The 23,795-nt window shown below is 53.7% G+C and overlaps 1 long non-coding RNA gene across 1 annotated transcript; it reads right to left on the bottom strand.

Moving 5' to 3' along the window:
- Nucleotides 1-8,205: 8,205 nt before the first annotated feature.
- Nucleotides 8,206-23,081, bottom strand: LOC137452610 (uncharacterized). The gene is made up of 3 exons (XR_010990118.1): nt 23,047-23,081; nt 14,297-14,525; nt 8,206-8,624 (listed from the first exon to the last, which is right to left on the bottom strand). It is a non-coding gene; the product is annotated as an uncharacterized lncRNA (long non-coding RNA).
- Between the last annotated feature and the right edge of the window lie 714 nt (nt 23,082-23,795).

Raw genomic sequence — 23,795 nt, 5'->3', positions numbered from 1 at the left:
TCCCTGGGCTGCAGAATCTGAAGATCTGGAACAAGTCTCCAATAGAGCTAGAGAGAATCCTGAAGGAGGGTGGAGGTGGGGGAGACCCCACTTCCTGAGGCTCCTGCCAACTCTGTCTTCTCTGGCCTTTTGACCAGGTGGCAAAGTATGCCTGGGGAAACCAAAGGCTGCTCTGAGGCTAAGGATGAGGCAGAAGGGGGCAAAAGGGAGGAGAAGCAGTATCCTGGGGTAGCTTGCAGCAAGCAGGGGTAGGGTCTGGCTGGTTCAGTTAATGGAATGAAGCCAATTTACACGAGCTGAGAATCTGCTCTTTGAAGTTTTAATCTGCATGAAGTGCTCAGGGCCAGGATGTGTTCTGGGAAGGGAATGTTCTCTCCTCACACAGTGGGAGCAAGCCAGAGTGATCTGACTGGCCTCAGACCACAGCCATGTTCTCCACATGTTGGACTCAGTCTTTTGGAACCAAGGCATGGGTTGTTCCTTGCCTCCAGATCCTGTGCTTGGGAGAATCTCCTTTGCTGTGGTGAGCAGAGGCTGGGGGGTCATCAACCAAAGTGAAGGCCATAGGTTGGAGCCTAGCACCCTGAGTGGCCATTGTGTGACACCAGCCTTCTTGGAAAGTGCAGAGCTCAGCAAGAGTTGGCCATGAAGCATTTTCTTACAGAGGAAGGCAGCTTGCCAGCCTGCCTGGGTGAAGCCAGATGCAGGTGGGCTGGGAGTTTGGACCCTCCATGCTGTTTCCCATCCTTCCTCAGTCTGCTGAAGCTGACACACGCAAACAGGAGCTGTGAGAACTTTGCCCTCATGCTCCTTTCTCCCAGCACACTAACCAGCTGGTCCATGAGCTCCTTTTTTCCCCCTGGAATGCCAAACTAGGAAAACCCAGAGAAAACCACAACTGTCCCTTGCTGCTGTGTGCATCATCCCCTGGGGCAAGGCCCTCCTGCAAATCCAGCACCCAGGGGTCATGGTTGCTGTGGAATGGCTAAGCCCTGGCTGCTGAGGGGCTGGAACAAATGGAAATTAAAGTGAGGCAACTCTTCAGATGTTTTAGGTGAACCTTCACAGAGATGAATGCTTTTCTTTTGTGTTCTTGTGCTAAAAGTCACAGGCAAAATGTCAACAGTTTGGGGACCTGTTTGTTGCTTCAATTAGAAGCTGCTAAACTGAGGTGGATTTCAGGGCAGCTGTTTAAAGATAAATGTTACAGAAGCTGAGAGTTGTTTTGTTGTTGTTGCTCTCCTGGTATTGCTGCCCTGCCTCCTTTGAAGCCTGCAGGTTCTGCCTCATCATTGCTTGACATTACCTGAGGAGTGATGGAGCAGCCCCACAAAGTGCAGCAGAGAAACCAGCACTTGGGCAAAGCCACCTTTACATTGCTTTACCACTTGGCCAGGAGGGATCCAGCCCATCCATGAATTTCACAGCAGGAAGGAAAACCTTCTCTTCTGGGTGTGCTTTCGGGTTTTTATTCTAAGAGAAGGTTTATAGAGCATCCCAGATCACAAGTACTCAAAGGTTCTGCTCTGGTTTGTCATAGTTGGTTGTGAAATTCCAGCTCATAAAAAGATGAAGTGAGAATTGGGGTTGCTTTGTTTGATGTTGGTGATGTTCACTGAATCCCAGAAGGGTGTACACTCCAGAAAGTCTCAGCAGTGTAGGAAACAGCAGCTGGAGAAATACCTGTGGAGTGGTTCTGAAGGACTGATCAGCCTAAAGCTGCCCTTCCCAGACACAAAACATAGAACTGTCAGGGCTGGAAGGGACCTCAAGGATCATCCAGCTCCAAGCCCCCTGCCATGGGCAGGGACACCTCACACTACAGCAGGTTGCTCACAGCCACATCCAGCCTGGCCTTAAAAACCTCCAGGGATGAGGCTTCCACCACCTCCCTGGGCAACCTGTGCCAGAGTCTCATCACCCTCATGGGGAACAACTTCTTCCTAACATTCAATCTGAAGCTACCCATTTCTAGTTTCTCCATTCCCCCTAGTCCCATCATTACCTGACACCCTAAAAAGTCCCTCAGCAGCTTTCTTGCAGGCACAAATGAGGCTGCAGCAGGACATGCCTGGGAAGTCCCTGCCTGACTTCTGCCTTTTCCTCCTTTACCAGCCCTCTGCTTCTCTGCTGCAGGTGCAGGGAGGCTGTGCTGAGCCCTTAGCTCTGCTGTGGAATCAGAATCATTTAGGCTGGGAAAGCCCTCTAGGATCAGTGAGTCCAGCCACAGAGCTGACACTGCCCAGGCCACCACTGAGCTCTGTCCCTGGAACACCTCAGCCACTGCCACAGGCAGCCTGTTCCAGTGCTTGACAAAGCTGTTCAGTGAAGGCATTTTCCCCAGTATCCAATCCAAACCTCCCCAGCACCACTTGAGACCTTTTCCTCTCATCCTGTCACTCATTACCTGGGACAAAGCTCTAATCCCACAATTCCCACACTTCAATCTATCAAGCTGAGTGCTGCTTGCTCCAGCAGCTGCCCTGCCCTCTTGTAGCATGAATTGTGCTGGAGATTGGGAGTGTGAAGGAGGGAGAACAAACCCATCACATTGCATTGAAGATTTACTGCCTCCCTCACAGCTCAGGAGGGGCCAAGCTGGCTTCCAAGCAACAGAACCTGCTACAGGGTGCTGAAGCCTGCTTGTAAAGGAGACACAGTCTGGGAACTGAGCTGGTGTCCCTGTGCAGGGCTGAGAATGGCCCAGCAGGCACTGGGCTGCCTGCAGGAGAACTTGCTGTGTGTTTTTCCATGCCAATAGACATTCCCAGTGCTGCTCCTGCAGTGCCACTTTGGCCAGAGTGTGCAGGTCTCTCTGAGTACATCCATGTGTGCACACTGGTGTCTGTGTGTGTGAGCACCACCACGAGGGTGAGGTGTGGAGGAGAAGGTGGCCTGCATGCCAGGGTGGCTGCATGCAAGGGTGGCTGCATGCAAGGGTGGCTGCACTCTCTTTGCCATGTTGCACTGTAAGCCAATTGTGTTTGGAGTTCCTGCTTCCCTTTCTGGGGACACAGCCCTCAAGGTGCTGCTGTAGCTAAGTTGCAGACCTTAGTAAGGTGAAGGTGAGGACATTGCTGTGCCTCCCTGGCAATGTCCCTTGTGACACCAGGGCAGCCCCGAGCTCCAGGCCACCCCAGAGACAAAGGAGGGATCCAGGAGAGTGAAGGCAGTCTGTGCCCAAGGACCAGAGGGGAGAGAGGCTGCTGGGCAGGGCAGGTCCTGCATGACTGTCTCCTTGCAGGAGTTAGCAAGGCCCAGCTTCCAGGTGGACCTGTCACATCCACAGCTGCTGTGAGGCTGATTGCAGCAGCAGCAAAGAAAGGGCTCCTTTGTTTGAGGTAAGGAGCCTGCTCAAGCTGCACCCCCACTTGGCAGGTTGGTTGTGTCCTGTAGCTAGCTACAGTTGTGAAAGGACAACCTGGAGCATGCTCAAAGCACAGATCCTTTTTTTCCCAGAGCTGCCATCCGTTCTCCCAGCCCTTTCCACCACAGCAGGAACATTCCCATTGCTCTGGCCCAGCCACTTAGTCAGCTGGCAGACACCTCTGTGAGCACCCAGGAGCACCCAGCACTCTCCATGCTGTGCTAAAGCCAGGGTGAGCTGTAAGCAAAGCCACTTGCCTCGGTGAGATGAGGATTAGAGCATAGGATTAGAGCATCACAGAATGTTAGGGGTTGGAAGGGACCTTCAAAGATCATCGAGTCCAACCCCCCTGCCAGAGCAGGAGCAGAGAATCCAGCACAGGTCACACAGGAGCACATCCAGATGGGTCTTGAAAGCCTCCAGAGAAGGAGACTCCACAACCTCTCTGGGCACCTTCAGACCTGCTGAATCTGTTCAAGTTCTGCCATTAAGGAAATCAGCTCATGCAGGGGACTGAAACTGCTTGCTCAGTTGTAGTCAAGAGTTTGTCTGAGAGATGGGCCTTGCCCTGGGCACCAGGGAGGAAGGTCTAGAGATGCCTGCAATGACTCCTCAGGAGTTTCTTCTTGTCAAATGCATGGCTTTAAGTCTGAGAGGTCTCCTCCTGGATGCTGGCTGTGGTAGGATTTCACCTAAGAAAACTGTTACATTGAATTTCTGATCTCTGCTCTTTAAGCTTCTTTTCTTGCTCTAGGCAAGTAGTGGAAGCTGCAGGCTCTGCTCTCAGTGGAAGGGAAAAGAAGGCAGGGGAGAGGTCACCTTTCCCTGGGTCACATTAAAAAACTGCTCATGTTTACCAAATTTTGTCAGAATCAAAGTAATGAATGTTCCCCGCCCCCCCCCCCCCCCCCCACCTCCTGCTTTTCTTGCTAATGCTTGAACTTTTTTTGGCTGAAAGTACAAACTCCAGATGAGTAGAGAAGTGCCTGAGCCTGCCTGAGGCAGCAGAGGGAAGGTGGGTGCTGAGGCAGATGCTGGCAGGGCTGGGAGAGAGCCGGGCAGGAGGCAGCTGCAGCAGCCTCTGTGGCGAGGTGCCCCCAGCCCTGCCTGTCCTGCAGTGCCGCTGGGGGTGTGCAGCTGGGGGTGCAGGCAGCACAGCACACCCCTGCCCCTGTGAGAGCAGCCAGCAGCCCGAGCTGAGGTTAGCCTGGACTGGGCAGAACTCAAGGATCTTGTTTGCATAGCTTAATTATTTTTCCAATGCTTTGTGGAGCCAGCTGGGAAGGGCTTCTGCCAGCAGGAGCAGGGAAGTCATCCTGCCCTCTGCTCAGCACTGCTCAGGCCACACCTCGAGTCCTGTGTCCAGTTCTGGGCTCCTCAGTTTAGGAAGGAGGTTGAGTTGCTGGAAGGTGTCCAGAGAAGGGCAACAAAGCTGGGGAGGGGTCTGGAGCTCAGCCCTGTGAGGAGAGGCTGAGGGAGCTGGGACTGCTTAGCCTGGAGAAGAGGAGGCTCAGGGAAGACCTTCTTGCTCTCTACAACTCCCTGAAGGGAGGTTGTAGCCAGGAGGGGGTTGGTCTCTTCTCCCAGGCACCCAGCAGCAGAACAAGAGGACACAGTCTCAAGCTGTGCCAGGGGAGGTTTAGGCTGGAGGTTAGGAAGAAGTTCTTCCCAGCAAGAGAGATTGGCCATTGGGATGTGCTGCCCAGGAAGGTGGTGGAGTCACCATCCCTGGAAGTGTTTAGGAAGAGACTGGCTGGGGTGCTTGGTGCCATGGGTTAGTTGATTAGATGGTGTTGGGTGATAGGTTGGACTTGATGATCTCAAAGGTCTTTTCCAACCTGGTTAATTCTGTGTTCTGTGTTTCCAGCTGACTGCAGCACTGCTGCATGCAGTGAGTTTGTGCAGACCCCATCCAGTGAGGCTTTAGCTCACAAGGCTGCCAGGTGAAGAGGGACAAGATGTGGTGAGAGACCTCCTCACCTGCCTGAAGTGCTCCTTGTGGGGCAGGAAGTGTCCAAGGCACAGCTCATTATTATTTCCCAGAACCACAGGATGTTAGGGGCTGGAAGGGACCTCGAGAGATCACCTGGTCCAACCCCAGTCCACCAGGACACAGTTTGTTAACTTCAGTCCCCAGTTTCTTCTGGCACACGTGGATCCCCTTCTCCTCAGGTGCCCTGCAGAGCTGCCCATTCCTCTCCTGGTCTGCTGCTGGAGATGCTCAGGCTGCCTCCACACAGCTCCTACACAGGCTGCAGAGAACCTTTCCAAGCCCTCTCTCTCACACTTGCCTTGAAGCATGCTCAGCACTCCTCTTGTTCAGTGTAGGAGGCTTCCAGTTTTGCATCAGTAGCTGCCAGTAAGCTTTGCTCTGCCTTATGCTGCATCATGGGTTGGTGTTTTGTGGCCAGTCTGGGAGGGCAGTGGGGGAGGTGCAGCAGTGCAGAATGGTTTCCACTGGAAAGAAATAGGAAGTGGCCACTGCTCATTTTTCCATAGAGGCTTGAAGGCATTGGACAACCACTGAGTCAGAGCAGTCCACTTGGTTAATACTTAGTTGAGACTCAGTTTAGGAAAGATGTTGAGTTGCTGGAATGTGTCCAGAGGAGGGCAACAAAGTTGGGGAGGGGTTTGGAGCACAGCCCTGGGAGGAGAGGCTGAGGGAGCTGGGGCTGCTTAGCCTGGAGAAGAGGAGGCTCAGGGGAGACCTCATTGCTGTCTACAACTCCCTGCAGAGAGGTTGTAGCCAGGTGGGGGTTGGTCTCTTCTCTCAGGCAACCAGCAGCAGAACAAGAGGACACAGTCTCAAGCTGTGCCAGGGGAGGTTTAGGCTGGTTGTGAGGAAGAAGTTCCTCCCAGCAAGAGAGATTGGCCATTGGGATGTGCTGCCCAGGGAGGTGGTGGAGGCACCATCCCTGGAGGTGTTTAAGAAGAGACTGGATGAGGCACTCAGTGCCATGGTTTAGTTGATTAGATAGGGTTGGATGATAGGTTGGGCTTGATGGTCTTGGAGGTCTCTTCCAACCTGGTTGATTGATTCTGTGGTTCTTGATACCTCAACAAGTGAGGGGGGAGCTTGAGCTACTAAATCTGAGAGTGTGTTTGCAGTGCATCAGACATTCAGCTTCCTTTCAAGACACCCAATGCTGTTTTGTCTGAACCATAAACTACCACCAAATCTTAGGCACTTCCCTTTTGCTGCCCCAGTCTCCCCTGTGCAGAGTGCCATGTCTGACCCTCTCGCTGGGGTGCATTGGGACACTGAGGTGATGCTGCTCACACAGCTCCCAGAGAGCACTCAGGATGCCAAGAGGAAATGCCACAGCACCGTGCCTCCTGCTAGGGAGTGGTGTGACAGGCAGGAGCACCCAGGGGATGTCCTGGTTGTGTTTGCAGCATTTCTTGGACTCACAGCTCCATCAGAAAGGGCTCAGGTAGCAGACCTGGCCATATGCTTTGACTAGAACTCCCAGTGATTAGGTGGAAAATTATCTTCCCATGCCCAGTGGAGCCTGAGCCTCTCTGTAGAATCAACCAGTGGCTGCCTCTGTAGCTGGCAGTGGTGGTGCCATGCTCCTGCCTTGGGAGCTGTGTGCAGACTCACTTGTGTTTTACACAGGCCACCAAAGCAGCGTCCAGGATGGTGATTTACACTCACTGCTCAGCCAGCCTGGGCTCCCTGGGTGGATGAGTGACCTTGAATTAATGGATTTTGGACTCTTGCCAGTTCCTTGTTTATTGTGAGCATCTGTCTTACTCAGTCCCAAGGCAGGAAGAGGTGTTTAACTCACTCAGGATATTCCCTGCATTTCTTTTCAGCACTGGGCTGAAGTAAAACATGGCCTTAAAAGCATCAGTAAACAGTGCAGCTTTCCTGTAAACACATCAGATACATGTCTGCCATTTCTTTGTTCTTTACTGATAACAGAAGGAAGGCACACACATGCCTTCCACTGCCTGGCCTCCTTTCCACCCCTAGCCACCTCTTCTCACCAAGAACTCTTTCAGGGATCTTCCTGTGAAGGACCAGGACAGGGCAAAAGGGGCTGGAGAAGCTGGGTGCAGAGGATGGTGGCAGTGCTTACAGCTTGGGCTGCCCTAAGAGCAGCCATTGCCTTACAGAGATGCCTCCTCCACAGAGATTTTGGGTTCAGTCACCTGAACTAAGCAAGCTGCTGGCTGCCCAGCACTGATGTGCTCTTCAAGCAGAAGTGATGAGAGCATTGGTGGGAAGGCTGAAAATCCTTTCCTTTGTGTCTTCCTTACATAGGGAGTTGCATGGCTCCCAGTGCCCACTGCACAGCCTGACTGTTCTGAACTTGTCCTGTGCCTCCTCCAAGCCCTGCCTTGGGATTTTGCAGCATGGGGGACAAGTAGCTCAAATCTTCTGCAGCAAGCTCCCTAAGGAAGCATGTCTGGGAACAGCAATCTGCCACTGAAGAAGGGCTGTGTTGTTGTGTGCTCGTAATACAGCCTAGAAAAAAGCAAAGGAACTTGTGGCCTCCCTTGGTAAAGCAAGCATTGCCATCAAAAACCCCACAGGGCTCCTTCCATTGCACCTGAAAACTCTGAGAGCTCATCTAGGGAGAAGGACAAAGGCCACCAAGTCTGAAGGCCACCAAGTCCAACATCTTGTGCTCATAGAAGCTACAGTAGGTGCAAAACTCAGTACCAGGGTGGTCATTGTGCTTGGAAGGAAGAAGGATAAGCAGGATGTTGTGTGGGATAATCCCAGGTCTGACAGTGGAAGGTTATCCAAAGGCTCTGCATCCCAGGGCAATGCTGGGGTGGGAGGTACAAGGATTAGGCAAAGAATCCCAAGCTGGTACTGAGCATCTTTTAATTGTTACCCCAGAACTAAATACCAAACCAAAGATGGCTTCAGCTGTTGATGAATCAGAGCCTGTAGCAGCACCAAAGCTCACACCACCCCATGGCTGAGGTGGAAGGTGAGCATCCTTTACTGGACCACAGCCCGTCCTCAGGGTGCCGCTTGTAGGCATGGCCACAGCAGCCAAGATCGTAGGATGCTTGAGGTCCAGGCCTCAGTCCCTGAGCTGGCAGACGTTGCAGAGCGCTGGGGAGCTGTGTAACAAACACAGAGGCTGTGGAGAGCACCATGGATGTGAAACTCAAACATCCTCTTGACACACAATCCAGCTGGGGCTCAAGCCACTCCACTCCATCAGATAGAAACCACTCGCAGCTATGCAAATAGTCCATCCTGCCTGTCAGGGGGAGACCTGACCCAAGGAGTCTGGTGAGCAAATAGAAGAGTGAGGTCAAATGCAGGGCTGGGTTTCCCTTGCTCCAGACACAGGCAGGCTGCTGGGTACCCTGGTGTGGTGAGTTGAAACTATCCACACCCCCCCCCCACCCCCCAGCATAAAATTGCCAGAGCAGCTCAGCTAGAAAGCAAATGAAGCTGCACACTCTAGAAATTAAATGCAGAATTAACCAGGCTGGGGAAGACCAAAGTGTGATTGCACTCAAGATGACCTGTTCCATAATCTTGCCTGGCACTGAGGCCAGGATGGCAGGCCTGGAATTCCCTGGCTCCTCCTTCCAGCCCTTCTTGTGGATGGGCATCACATTGACCAGCTTGCAGTCACCTGGGACCTCTCCAGTGAGCCAGGACTGCTGAAAAAGGATGGAGAGCAGTTCAGTGAGCTCATCTGCCAGCTCTCTCAGCACCCTAGGATGGATCCCATCCAGTCCCATGGACTTGTGGGGACCCAAGTGGCTGAGCAGGTCTCTAAGTGCTTCCTCCTGGATCACAGGGGAGCTGTACTGCTCCCTGAATGTGATGAGGATGTACAACATACACAATGTTTACATATGTGTGCAATTTATAAACAACACAACAACCTCCCCTGGGCAAGCAGGGGGCTGCTAACAGCTTCCCCACTCCCTGCTCCCTTCCCTCCCCCTTGTACATGGGACAAGAGACAGAGCAGAGAGCTGCTGTTAGTTACTTAACCATGACAAGAACACATTCAATGTCAGCAAAGCCAGCAGGAAACACAAGATAGTATCTGCCAGAGCCAGGAAGCCCCAAAGACAAAGTTAGTTTACAGATCCAACTTTTTATGTTTGTTATCTGCCCACTGGGATGATTTAGACCTTATCACTATTTTCCTTTTCACACCCAAGAGTGATTTGTTTACATTCTACTACTCTCTGTTCATAGAATCATAGAATCAATCAGGTTGGAAAAGACCTCAGAGATCATGATAGTGTTGGGTGATAGGTTGGACTTGATGACCTCAAAGGTCTTTTCCATCCTGGTTAATTGTATTGTAGTCTATTGTATTCTATTCTATTCTATCATAGTATCAGTCAGGGTTGGAAGGGACCACAAGGATCATCTAGTTCCAACCCCCCTGCCATGGGCAGGGACACCCCACACTAGATCAGGCTGGCCAGAGCCTCGCCTCGCCGCCTCCTCTCCTCTCCTCTCCTCTCCTCTCCTCTCCTCTCCTCTCCTCTCCTCTCCTCTCCTCTCCTCTCCTCTCCTCTCCTCTCCTCTCCTCTCCTCTCCTCTCCTCTCCTCTCCTCTCCTCTCCTCTCCTCTCCTCTCCTCTCCTCTCCTCTCCTCTCCTCTCCTCTCCTCTCCTCTCCTCTCCTCTCCTCTCCTCTCCTCTCCTCTCCTCTCCTCTCCTCTCCTCTCCTCTCCTCTCCTCTCCTCTCCTCTCCTCTCCTCTCCTCTCCGAACCTCTCCTCTCCGAACCTCTCCTCTCCTCTCCTCTCCTCTCCGAACCTCTCCTCTCCTCTCCTCTCCTCTCCTCTCCGAACCTCTCCGAACCTCTCCTCTCCTCTCCTCTCCTCTCCTCTCCGAACCTCTCCTCTCCGAACCTCTCCTCTCCGAACCTCTCCTCTCCGAACCTCTCCTCTCCTCTCCTCTCCTCTCCTCTCCTCTCCTCTCCTCTCCTCTCCTCTCCTCTCCTCTCCTCTCCTCTCCTCTCCTCTCCTCTCCTCTCCTCTCCTCTCCTCTCCTCTCCGAACCTCTCCTCTCCGAACCTCTCCTCTCCGAACCTCTCCTCTCCTCTCCTCTCCGAACCTCTCCTCTCCGAACCTCTCCTCTCCGAACCTCTCCTCTCCGAACCTCTCCTCTCCTCTCCGAACCTCTCCTCTCCGAACCTCTCCTCTCCGAACCTCTCCTCTCCTCTCCGAACCTCTCCTCTCCTCTCCGAACCTCTCCTCTCCGAACCTCTCCTCTCCGAACCTCTCCGAACCTCTCCTCTCCTCTCCTCTCCGAACCTCTCCTCTCCGAACCTCTCCGAACCTCTCCTCTCCGAACCTCTCCTCTCCGAAACTCTCCTCTCTAGTCCAACCTATTACCTAATACCTAACACCTCATGACTAACTAAACCATGGCTCCAAGTGCCACATCCAATCCTTTCTTGAACACCTCCAGTGATGGCAACTCCACCACCTCCCTGGGCAGCCCATTCCAGTGGCCAATTACTCTTTCTGTGAAGAACTTTCTCCTCACCCCCAGCCTAAACCTCCCCGGCACAACTTGAGACTGTGTCCTCTTGTTCTGGTGCCTGGGAGAAGATCTGTTCAAGATCTGTGGAAAATTTTCTAGGCACAGCCTAAACCTGCCACACCTGGTGTCCAGCGCTGCTGCTCTGGGAGCAAGAGCCTGCAGCCCCCTGGCCATCCAGAGGCTGGTTGAGCAGGGAGGTGCCAGAGCCATCAGCCCCTGAAACGAGCTGAGGGTGCAGGGGAAGAGATGCCATCTGTGTGTGCTGCCCTGTGTGACAGCCACTGCCGCCCCTGAGCTCTGGGCTGGTGCTTCAGCTGCCTTTGCAGGGCACATTGCAGCCATGCTGGCACCGGGGGATGTGTTTTTGGTGAGCAGTGCTGGGGAGGCAGGCAAGCCTGGGCAGGTTCTCACATGCTGGCTTTGTGCTATGGAGCCAAACTCTGCAGTTTCCAAGTGTTTTAACGACCATGCTTCAGCCTCTTTTATTAAGTGCTAATGCCTCCTTCTCTTGGCGTTTCCAGCTCCAAGGCGAGGCCAGGCCCCCGCCGGCGCTCTGCCTGGTAGCTGTGCCTTGGCCACAAGTGAGCATCTCCATCTTCTGTGCTGTGGAGGATGAAGGCTGCCCAAGGAGTGCTGTTTGCAGCTTCAGGCTGTGATCCTGCTCTGGGCAGCCCCAAGCTGGCTGAGGATCACAGGATACAGAATTAACCAGGTTGAAATAGACCCTCGAGATCACCGAGTCCAACCTACCACCCAACACCATCTAATCAACCAAACCATGGCACCTAGTGCCTCATCCAGGCTCATTTTAAACACCTCCAGGGATGGTGACTCCACCACCTCCCTGGGCAGCACATTCCAATGGCAAATCTCTCTTGCTGGGAAGAATTTCTTCCTACCATCCAGCCTAAACCTCCCCTGGCACAGCTTGAGACTGTGTCCTCTTGTTCTGTTGCTCATTGCCTGGGAGAAGAGACCAACCCTCACCAGAATCCAGCAGAAAGAGCTCCTTGGTGGGTGCCTAGGCCATGTGGGCTTGGAGAGCATGGCAGAGGCACCTGCCCTGGCAGCGACCTGACAACAACTAGGGCTTGCCAAAGAGCTGAGCAGGAGAGGGCTCTACAGCCACCCCAGCTCACTGCTGCCAGCAAAGTGCTCCTGGGGATTCTCACACTGGGCAAGGATATGGACAGGGCCCTTCCCCAGAGTGGTACAGGTACATGGGGAGTGCTCAGACCTGGTGTTGGCACCACCTGGAGTAACTCTTGCCCCATGATGCCTCCTGCTTTGAAGAATTGCTTGGCAGCAATGCAGTGCCAGCCACTTCTAGTGTGGCCCTACAGGGAAAGGTGGCTGACAGCCAGGGACCAACTGCATGTCAGAAACCTGTTCCTCCTCAGTGCCTGCCCAGAGATGCTGGGCTTGCTTTGGGTCACAGCTGAAGGCCAGCAGGGACCCACTACAGTTTCAGCCTCTTGACAGAGCCACCCTTCCTCCTGCATCTTCAGAGCTCTCCAGATGCCAAAGGTATGAACCCAAGCAGGGATGGTCATCCTGCCTCCCATTCGCCTGCCAGCTGCCTCACCTTCCACCCTCACAGCAGTTTCTGCTACTGGAAGTTGTCCTTCATGCTCATTCCTGGGTGTGGGTTTCAGCCTCACTGCCTACACATCACACCCACCTCACTGAGGCTGATGCCTGTGATGGTTCACTTCTGTCTGCAGGCTGTGATGTGAGTTTTAGGGGTCCTCTCATTGCCTGTCCTGCTACCCCTCTGCTGCAGCTGCAGCTATGCTGGCTGCACTTCTCCAAGCCTCATGAAACACAGCACTCCCCAGGTCCCTGGCAGTCCACTCCTGTGAGCATCTGCCTCACTCCACAGACCCCTGGCTCACTGGATCCAGCCTCCCACTGCTGCTGTCCACTGGATCCAGACACCCACTGCTGCTGTCCACTGGATCCAGCCTCCCACTGCTGCTGTCCACTGGACCCAGACTCCCACTGCTGCTGTCCCCCTTTCTCCTCATATTGCAAACCACTTTGGCAGTTTGAGTTTTAGCAGTTTCTAGGTCACTGAGGTTTTTTCAGGTAAGCTCTTTCCTACTGAGAGTGAAATCTGAGAGTGGGGCCCCTGAGCTGGCAGCATTTGGGGCTCAGCCCCTGCTGCAGCTCCTTGCTTGGGCTTCTACAGCTCTGATGCCCACAGATTCAGCAGGCTGTGGTCCTGGCTGTGCTGCCCAATGTTCTCCATGGCTGCATTGCTGCCCTGCCAGCCTGAGGACGCTCTTGCTAAGGAGAAAGGTGACTTTGGGCAAGGCCATTGCCACATATCCCTGCAAGGTGCACACTCCTGCCCCTCCCCCCACCCCCCCCTTTCCTGGTCTTTTAAAAGCAAACAGAGATGTGGCACCTCCTGACAGTCCCTCTTCATAGCCCTCGTGCTGCCTTTCCTGCCTGATGTGCTTTGGGTTAGAGCTTGCAGCAGGGCATGGCCTGAGCAGCCTGCAGGGAGCCTGCCAGCAGCAGGCACAGCGTGAGCAGGGCACACAGAGCAGGCTGCCACGCAGAGCAGGCAGGCACACAGAGCAGGCTGCCACACAGAGCAGGCTGCCACACAGAGCAGGCAGGCACACAGAGCAGGCAGGCACACAGAGCAGGCTGCCACGCAGAGCAGGCTGCCACGCAGAGCAGGCAGGCACACAGAGCAGGCAGGCACACAGAGCAGGCTGCCACGCAGAGCAGGCTGCCACACAGAGCAGGCAGGCACACAGAGCAGGCTGCCACACAGAGCAGGCTGCCACACAGAGCAGGCTGCCACACAGAGCAGGCTGCCACACAGAGCAGGCAGGCACACAGAGCAGGCTGCCACACAGAGCAGGCTGCCACACAGAGCAGGCTGCCACACAGAGCAGGCAGGCACACAGAGCAGGCAGGCACACAGAGCAGGCTGCCACGCAGAGCAGGCTGCCACGCAGAGCAGGCAGGCACACAGAGCAGGCTGCCACGCAGAGCAGGCTGCCACGCAGAGCAGGCAGGCACACAGAGCAGGCTGCCACACTTCCTCTTTGCTATGATGCTGCTGCCTAACAAGAGTGAATTGATTGGATTTCGTCCTCCAGTTAGCTGCTTTTGAAAGGTCAGCACAGGCAGCAGAAGCTACAAAGCATTACAGCAGCAATGGGAGCAGCAGCTCTTTCTTTGAGAGGAAATAAAACTCCACAAGAAAGAAACCCCAAGCAACCAAACCACTGCACAGGCCACAGAGAACAGGACAGGAGAAGCTGGAGAGACATCAGCTTTGTGCCACTTGCTGCACGCTGACCCTAGTGGGGACTTGAGGCAGAAATGACAAAGCAATGTCCCTAGCTAAATGTTTCACCAATACCAGACCTCAGGAAAAACTCCTGTTCTGTTCTAGGTTTTCATGTCCATGTTACCTTTGTCTTCATCTTGGTATATTTCTGCAATCAGAGTTTTCTGGCTTTGCTTTAAAGTGGCTAACAAGCCACATCTACTTTAGTTAAAGCAGTGCAGGCCTGTTGCTGCAGTCCTGGTTGTGATACTGCCGTTGGGTGACTCTTGTTATTTCCTTTGCCTCATCCCTGTTGTCATCCAGGCAAAGATCACGGGGCTTTGCCTCCGCATTTGGCTCTTTTCCATTGCACCCTGTGACAGGACAAGGACAATGGATATAAACTCCAGCACAGAGGTTCCACCTCAACATGAGGAGGAACTTCTTGACTGTGAAGGTCACAGAGCGCTGGAGCAGGCTGCCCAGAGAGGTTGTGGAGTCTCCTTCTCTGGAGACTTTCAAGACCCATCTGGATGTGTTCCTGTGTGACCTGTGCTGGATTCTATGGTTCTGATCTGGCAGAGGGGTTGGATTGGATGATCTTTAGAGGCCCCTTCCAACCCCTAACATCCTGTGGGCCTGTGATCCTGGGACTCCCACACAGGGAATGCCAGTTTGGTGCCCTGCCTGTGCCACAGGGCTGGCCATGCATGGCCACATGCACTGATTGTAACACAGCTCACAGCTGCTGTGCCAAACCCTCACCAAAGCCCTTGGCTTTGCCATGGAGTTTGTCCAGGGCTGGGAGCTGGAAGGGCAGCTGCCATGAAAGGTCTTAGAGAGTTTTTCTCCTCTGGCATGTGCTACCTGGCTTCTGCCCAGGTATCTCTGGGTTTCTCTCTTTCATCATGAGTTTCAAGCCAAGCACTGTTGCAGAACCTCTCACCAGGGACCAGGGCTTTGTTCTGCTCTGCCAGTAACAAGCCTCAGTCAGTTCAAGCAATGAAGCTGCTCTCCTGCCCTCCTAAGCATTTCTCCAGTCAGATCCTTTATGACTTTGCAGCAATCAGTTTCAAAGTGACTGGATGCAGCCTCGGTTTGCCCTCAGGCTGCTTGCCCCAGAACTTGGGGGGTGTTCCATTTTCCAGTCCCAAGGGATTTCTCTTGAACCTCTGCAAAGGTTTGCTAAAGCCTCTCTAATGTCTTTCCCATTTCCTCCAGCATGCCTGCATATGGCCTTTCCCTTTTGCTGCTTTTATAGATCCCAGGCTTTTTATTAACTACCCCTGATCTTATCTCCCAGTTTCTTAACTCCTCCTCATCTGCTCTCAGTAATCACAATCTTGCTTAAGAACATATCTGCTGTGTGGCAGCCACAGATGCAAGCTAAGCATTAACATTTTCTTTGCCCTTTTCTTTCCCTCTGACTACTCTTTAGCAGCCTTGTGAAGGAAAATGCCTCCTCTCCTTGCTCTTTCGCCTGCTTATTCTCTTTCAGGTGATCCAGGCTGATCTAAATATAGTGAACACATCAGTGTCTCCCCCATCAAGTGTGTTCAGCTGTGACTCGAGTGTGGTTTTGCTTCAGTGCCTTCTAAACGTGCAAGTGCATGAGCAGGGACTGCTGGCAGAAGGTTCCTGTGGCTGTGCCCCACAGTGCAGGCAGCAGCAGCTGAATGCAGCCCAGGCACAAAGGCCCAGCTCTCTAAGCAGTCTTGGCTCAGACTAAAAGTGGATCCTTTGTGCCTTGCTGTGCAGGATCACTGCCCTCTGTGGAGCACCAGCCCCTCCAGCTCCACTCTGAACACAGCCAGCACAAGGAGCTTCCATTTCATTCTTGCAATAATGAACCCCCCTGCGTGGAGTCCAGATCTCTACTGCAGTGCTCTCACTTGCTTAAGCTGTTGCCTGATCCTCATTTCAGATCTCATCAGCTGATGATTACTAGACTCTGTGATTAGAGGTTGGCTGTGAGTACATCCTAAAGTGTTTTGACTTGTTTCTCAGCAGGCTGTGCCAAGATCAGTTCCTGGTTTAGCCTAATGCAGGGAGCTCTGGGCACCTACTGGTACTGTGACAGGTGGCACTGGAGCTTTTCAGCCCTCACAGAGAGAGGATGGACACATTTTAATGGGCTTTGCACAAACATTTCTTGGTCTCTCTTCAGTTTTGGTCCTGGGAACCTACCTGCTGGCAATGACTGGCCCCTTCCCACCCTGGACTAAAGTGGCTGGCTAATAGCTGACAGAGATGCTTGCTCTGGCTGGGGCAGCCTGATGGGCTCAGGGAGAGTGGCACATAGATGCACCACAGGCCTGCCAGGTCTTCAGCCAGCACATGTGAAGCTGACAGAGGTTCTTCTGCATGGTGCTTGTGATCTCTGAGCAATGGACTCCTCAAAAGTGCTTTGCTAGCCTTCACTTTTCCCCTCACTCGTGCTAGCTGTTTGATTTCTCTGGACTAAGAAACCTGCAGACTGCAGAGCTTTGGGCACAGCCACAGCCCCAGAACAAGCAGGCAGGAAGCTGCTGAGGACTAAGTCACCTCTTCTTGTACCTACCAGCCACAGGTTGTGTCACTGTCTGTGCTCTCCCTTGGTTGCCAAACCCTGGCTATTGCCTGCAAGCAGCAACAGTCCCATAAACCTGCATCTTGTAACTGCTGTGTTGTGCCTTGATGCTGCAGAGGTTAACCCTTGGTTAACCTCTGTGGCTTTACCTTTCCCAGAGAGATTAAAGCTGTCACCTCTTGCACCAGGGCTGGATGAGGGCCTGTTTGGAAGCACAGCCTCTGGAGGCAGCAGGCCCTTTTCTGCTGTGCATGAGATTATCAGCATGGTAGGAAAGTAAATTTCCCTTGCCTGTCACCTCCTCCTAGCTCATAGGAAGCTGTGGTAGTCAGTTCCTCTGGCTCTCTCACTTGCATGCCTTTGAGGTCTCTTCAATTATTCCTCCACCCATATGCACAGAAACCCAGCTGGAGGACAAGCAGAGGATGCCCTCACACTGCCATCAGTAACCCAGCTGGGACCAGTGCCTGCCTGGCCACCTGCCTGCCCTGCCCTGCCGAGCTGTGAAGCCACAGCCTGGCTCCATCAGATGTCACTCATCATAAACTCCCCATTAGTTTCACAAAATATGGGAGCAGAGAGAGGAAAGAGACACTAAAACAACTCCAACTGTGCAAAGAGTGGCCAGGGAGAATTTCAGTTCATCCCTTGCCAGCAAAGAAAGCCTCCAGCTGGCACTTCCTGGTCCTGGGAGCCAGCCTGGTCATTTCCAGCACAGAACCCCAGAGGCAGGCAGCTCTGCTCTGCAGATGGGGACTGCTTTTAAATGGCTCCTAACAGGGCAGGGCTGTGGTGGGTCCTCACAGGGGTGGGCAGGGCCACATCTCATGCCAAGATGGAGCAGCAGCAAGAAGACTTCTGAAGGCAAAGGTGCCAAAGCTGCGTGCAGTGCCTGGGGGGAGCGCTCCAGCCTCCAGGGAATGGCCAACCCCTGCCACTGCTGTGGCAACTCTCAGCCCTGTGCTGGAGGCAGAGCTCAGGGCACAGTCTCAGTTTAGAATGGCTGATGGTTGGCAGCAGTTATCAGGAGGAGTGGGTGCCACTTCCTGGGATGCCACTTGGCATCTCAGATGATGTGAACTCTGGCCAGCGCTGTGCCAGCCTCCAGCAGAGATGGCTTGGAGGGAGCTTGGCAGTGGGAAGGAGCAGAGCTGTGCAGGGCACTGCATCCACGCCAGACACAGAGGCAGGGCTCGGGTGGGAAGCTGGGCAGGTCTGTGTCACCACTAGCAAATGAAACAGTCCTGGCTCTGCTTTCTGGCTTGGGAACACAGCTCCTGTCCATAGTGGGAGGTTCCCTCCCATTCCCCAAAAAAAGGGTGGCCTCACTGATTTCACTTTCTCCTGCCCAGGGCTGAGCCTTGGCAGGAAGAGTGCTGCTTGGCCCTGGACAGATCCACACCAGGCAGTGTGCACTGTCAAATAATGTCCTCTTGAAACTATGTGGTCAACACTTGAGTCCTTGTCCTGGTTCTCTTCATCTTGCAGCAGCTGTAGTGTCCTGAGGGACATCCATGCCATGCCATCCCCAGCTGTGGTCATCCGTTCCCTCTGGGCTTGTGCAAAGGGTTGGGAGGAAAACTAAGGAGAGCAGCTGCTGCCAGAGGTGAGCAGGAGAGAGCAGGAGAGGGCTGCCACGTGTGCATGTGCTTCTGTGCATGGCTGCCAGCTCGGCTGCTCCATCACGGGCATGGTGGCCCAAATGCCACCACCACCACTTGCCGGGGGAGCTGGGGAAAGGGAGAGGTGTCCTGGGGGGTGGGAGGAAGGGAGGGAGTGCCATGCTGCAGCATGCAAAATCCTGCTCTGCTCAACTAGGCCCGAGGAGAATTGGCAAGCAGGATGGAGCAGGAGTTGAAATGCAGAGGGAGGGAAGATGAAGCAATCATCTGGGGCATGAAGTCATGCAGAAATGTTTCCAGAGAAGCCCTGACACACTGTGTGCTGCTGAGGGGCTTCTTAGGAAAGCAGGCAAGGGGGCTGCTGCTGCTGCCTTGTACATGCCCAGAGAGGGGCAGGCAGCAGCTGCCTGCCACCAGCTCTCACCCAGGGGTCACCTTGCCCCTGTGACCTTAGGGGAACCCGCAGAGGGCTCCTGCTTTGCTCACTAGAGGCAGTTTCAGCAGCAGGATGTGAGATCTCACCTTGCTTCCCAGTGCTGAAAGCAGTCTGAAGATTTACAATCCTGCAGGCTTTGGCAATCCCCAGGTGCCAAGAGCAGTGATGAACCTGACACAGCACATGCCACAGTCCCATGGCCTACCAGGCTGCACCTGCAGGAGAAGGGCTGGGGATACACACCCCAGGAGCTCATCCAATTCACAGGATGTGCTGCAGCCAAACTCATCCTCCTCACCTCCATCAGAGTCCAGAGGTGAAACAAGGAACATGATTTCATTGTTGGGAGGCCCCTGCTATTTGCAGCAACCATGAGCTCCCTGTCCTCTTGCCATGAGGAGCTCTGTCTGCCCAGGACACCACTGAACATGGTCTGAAAGTCTGGGATGGATGTGGAAGAGGCTACTGGGTGAAGAAGCCTTCAGCACCCTGGACAAATGGGTGGGGAGTGGAGTCCAGTACCATGCCAGTGCATTTCAAACCAAACTAAACCTGGAAACTCTGCATGCTCCAAACCACCCTGAGCAGGCAGGAGTGTGTGAAAGCAAGGAGAAAAGGACATCTGAAAGTCATGTCAGGACCCAAGATGGCAGTGGCCTTTCTCACCAGCTCTGGAGAAAGCAGAGGCTGGCAGCATGCACCTCAAATACAGGCAAAGCCAAGTGGCAGAGCTCACACTAGTGACAAGGGGAAAGGAGGCTGCTGGAGCAGAGGCAGATCTGGCTGAGCCAGCTGGAAACAGCATCCTCTTGTTCTAGGTGGTTGCTGACACGGGCCTGGTTCATGAGTTCACATTGCTGAGGGACACTGCAGCTAGAGAGGGGCAGGGCACAGCCCTTCACCAGGTGCAGCTGCTTGCCACACTGTGCATGCTAACTGGCCACAAGCTCAGACCTGTAACTGCTGGGAGACAGTCACCTGAGAGATGAGATCCATGAGGGAAGATGAGTCAAGCTTTGAGTGGAATTTATGACTAGATGGCAGTGGGACAGCAAAATTGTCACCTGTGACACTGCTATTCACTAGAAACCTGAAAGCAAGACTGCCCAGCTCACTGCAGGCTGACACTGCCCAGCTCACTGCAGGTTTGCAGAGGCAGGCCCTCTGGGTCTACTCTTGTACCTGCAGCAAGTGGCTTCTGCATTAGTGTGCTGGGGGGAGAGTCCCTTTCAACACTGAATGCTCCCTGTGGCATCTCTAGAAGAGGTCAGCTAGGCTAGGAGCTGCTGAGATGCAACTCTGAGCACTGTGATGCTGAGGGGCAAAAGCCCTTCAAGGGAGAGGGCTGAGATACAATAAAGAGAGAATACACCTTGGAAGTTGTGGGAAAGAGCTGAGAGGAGCTTTTGGCAGTGTCTCATGAGATGGTTTTTGTGATTTGCACTGCTCCATGGCAATGAGAGCCCAGCTGCACACCACATCCAATTGCCTCTGGCTTGGGCAGAGGGGGGCTGGAGCATCACACCCTCATCACTCCAAGAGATGGGCAAAGGGGAGCTGTACTGGGTGCTGCTGGGAGCTCAAATGCAGGCTCTTCCCATGGCTGTAGAGAAGTCTTTGGTGTCTATGTGGCTGACAGTAACTCTAATCAGCTGTGACCACCCTTTCACCTCCAGAGAGTCAGTCCTTCTGACACACACTGTGCTCACAGCCTGCTGCCCTTCCTGGTGGGGAGGAACAGCCCAGCCACTGGCCTCTGCCCTTCAGTGCCCTGAGCATGGGCATTTCCCCACTGCTGGCTACACCTCTCAGAGAAGCCTTTTTCATGATCACAGACGTGGCACTACAGCAGTAGTGGAACAGGAATGGGTCAGGCTGGACCAAGGGCTCCAGCAGAGACTTCAGGCAAGCAAGACGGGCCCAGGAACCAGCCTGAAGCAGGGCTGAGATGCCAGCTTGGCTGGCCCACAGAGCTCAGAGCAGCTCAGCTCTTCTTTCCAGCAGGGTAGGGAAGTGCCATGCTGGCAGCAGGAGCCAGGCATGTCTGCAGCTCATGGAAGTGGCACCTGATGCAAGAGCTCCCTGGAGCAGTACCAGTCGGGCAATGACTCCAAGGAGCCCTCTGTGACCACAGCTACGTTGGAGGAAGTACAGAACTTTGACTGACACCCTCTGTGGATCTTGCCCAGCTTCCTAAGCAAGCTCTGAAACGCTGCCGGCAGCACAAGCGCCGGGTGCCTGCCACACGGGGAGCTGCAGCCAGGCTGCCGAAGAGACAGCACAGCCCTCGGACGGCTCCTGAGCTCTTGCGAGGAAGTGTCAGGTACAGCAGGGATCTCCTGGTGTGGTTGTAACTCACTGCAGCCCTTCCTGCCCGGCTGTCTCCTGGGGAAGGAGAAGGAAGGCTTGTGAAGGTTTAGCTGCAGACTCGTTACAAAAATCTCTTTGAAGAGCTCTTACACTGCACTAAGGGGTTTTGAATGACTAGACCATGAAGTCAGACCCAATGGGCAATGTCTCACACTGAAGCAAGGCGCTCTTGGGGAGCAGGAAGGCAGAGGTGGCACCAGCAGGGAGGAGCGGTCAGGACAGGTGACTCTCGGCTGGCCAGCAGGGGATTGCATCCCACGGATGGCATCTCCAGGGGAGAGCTGAGGTATCAACCAAGGCTATGCCTCTTTTTACCCAGTCCATGTCCCACGGGGGCTCTGTCCCTTAGGCCTTCCATCCCAATTTGCATGTTCCTGAGTCCCCTCTGCTGCTGAGTCCAGTCTGGGACTTGCCCAGTGCCTGTTCCCAGCACCGGTGGTGCTCACGGTGTCTTTGTTGTCAGGGTTGCCTCTTGATTTGTCTCTCTCTTCCATGGGATTATTCTTTCCACCCCAGCTGGTTTTCTTTCCCACCCCCTTGGTTTCTCTCCCCTCTTCCCTTTCTCAGGGCAGAGGGAGATCCTCTGACAGCTCCTCTGGTGGCCAGAGCAGCCCTGCCTCTTGGGAGTTGGGAGGCTGTGAAGACCTGGCTACATCCATTCCTCAGCTTCTCCAAAATCCTCATTAAAAGCAAAAAGAGAGAAAAGGAAAATAAAGACAAAGGCTCACTGGTACCTCTCCCACCACTACAGCTCTCCTGGCTCTTATTTACAGTCCTTGCCTTCAGAGTAGTAATTAAAGAGCTGCCCAGGAAGAGGAATGGGTTTGCCCTTTCCTGGATCCTTTAAATGGCAGTGCTCAACTCCCAATGCAGCTGGAATGCTTTTAGTGTGCTTGTGTGAGGAACCCTCTGATCACAGCTCTGCAGCCATTTCCATTTCTCAATCCCCTTTCAGAACTTGGATACCAGAACTGGACCCAGCCTTACAACAAGCACCCACTGTTGCTGGGGGTTTTCAAGAGACATGTAGGCATGACACTTTGGGCCACGATGGTCTTAGGCTGATGGTTGGACTCAATGATTTTAGAGGTCTCTTCCAACTGAAACAATTCTACCTTTCTATTATTCTATGAGTCTATTCTCTAGCAGGTCTCAGAAAGGTGATGTCTGGAGGTCCTCTCCATACAGCAGCAAGCAGGTGACTGCCCAGGCAGTAAAGCATCAGTGAATGATGGGGGTTGGAAGGGACCTCTGGAGATTGGTGTGTCTCAGTTGTTCACTCCTTTCTCTGGTCACAGCATTTGGGATGTTGTCCATCTTCCATGGGTCCAGGAGAGCATGGAGTCATAGAACCATAGAATCACCAGAGGCAGAAATGGCCTCTAAAGGTCACCTAGCTTAACCCTCCTGCCTCCCCCCACCCCCCTTTCATCTTCCCAAGGCAGCTCCTGCTCCCTCTTAACACCATCCTCCACCCTGCTAAACAGCTCCTGCTCCACCACCACCATTTTTGCACCCATTCCAGAGCCAGGGGTGAGACCCTCTGTGGTGCTTCCAGGCTATGCCTTCAAGATTTTGAGCAGAGAAGTAGAAAAAGATAAATAAGTCACTCCTGGGGGTAAAAAGGAAAACTGAAGATAACTCTGAACAGCTTCCACTTGCTTCAGACTGAGCTGCTCTGGCAAAGTTAATGTCAGGGGGAAATTTCAACCCACCACAGCCTCAACCAGCCAAGGTACCACCCAGAGGAGCTCAGCCCCAGCAAGGAGCCCCAGCCAGCACCCGTGGAGGACATTGGAGGAGTCATCAATCAATGCCCTAACAACCGGGGGGCCACCAGGCCCCCCGGCCTTTGTTGTCACCACCACCATCACCCAGGGTGCAGCAGGGGCACTCACCAGAGATGAGAGGAGGATCCTCCAGCCCAGATGGGCTCAGCTTGGGGCTGCTGCCTTTCCTGGTGGGGATTAAATAGGGGAGTGGGTGGGGAGGGCAAAGTGGCCACACCTGGGGTGGGAGGAGGCTCCAATAGAGCCCAGGTGCTCTGGGTTTGAGGGGAAACAGGGGGAAAATGAGGTGGGTGGGGTGGAAAAGGGGCAGACTCTAAAACCAGTGTTGTTGAGAAAGAATGGAGATTAAAATGATACCCAAATAGGAATTATTGACTTTTAGTGATTGCTGGATGCTTAATCTGTCTGCTTTCAGGATGTTCCCCTCCTCCTGGATATTAGATAATTTATTGACAAACCCAAACATGATTTTGATAGGCTGATATTAAGTTCAATAAACAAAAAAACCCCACACACCTTCTGCTAAGGTAATTGTATAGCTACCATCTCAGCAAACTCCTGATCTCAGCCCAGAGGGGTTTTTTTGGGGGGTTGTTTTCCCACCCATCTGTGTGTGGGGGAGGGGGCTTGCTTCTGAGAGCAGGCAGTGTGAAGCCAGGACACTGCTGGGCTGAAGAGGAGCCAAAGGGTTTAGCTGGCACAGTTGAACTCTCCTACAGCTAAGCAGGAGCAGTCGATGCCACAATCATAGTCTCATAATATCAGTCAGGGTTGGAAGGGACCACAAGGATCATCTAGTTCCAACCCCCCTGCCATGGGCAGGGACACCCCACACTAGATCAGCCTGCCCAGAGCCT

The sequence above is a fragment of the Melanerpes formicivorus genome, unplaced genomic scaffold (genome assembly GCF_026170545.1).
Source record: "Melanerpes formicivorus ecotype bairdi unplaced genomic scaffold, bMelFor1.0.p_v2 SCAF_56, whole genome shotgun sequence".
Lineage (NCBI taxonomy): Eukaryota > Metazoa > Chordata > Aves > Piciformes > Picidae > Melanerpes > Melanerpes formicivorus.
The sequence above is the reverse complement of the archived record's forward strand: the minus strand, read 5'-3'. Positions and strand labels throughout refer to the sequence as shown.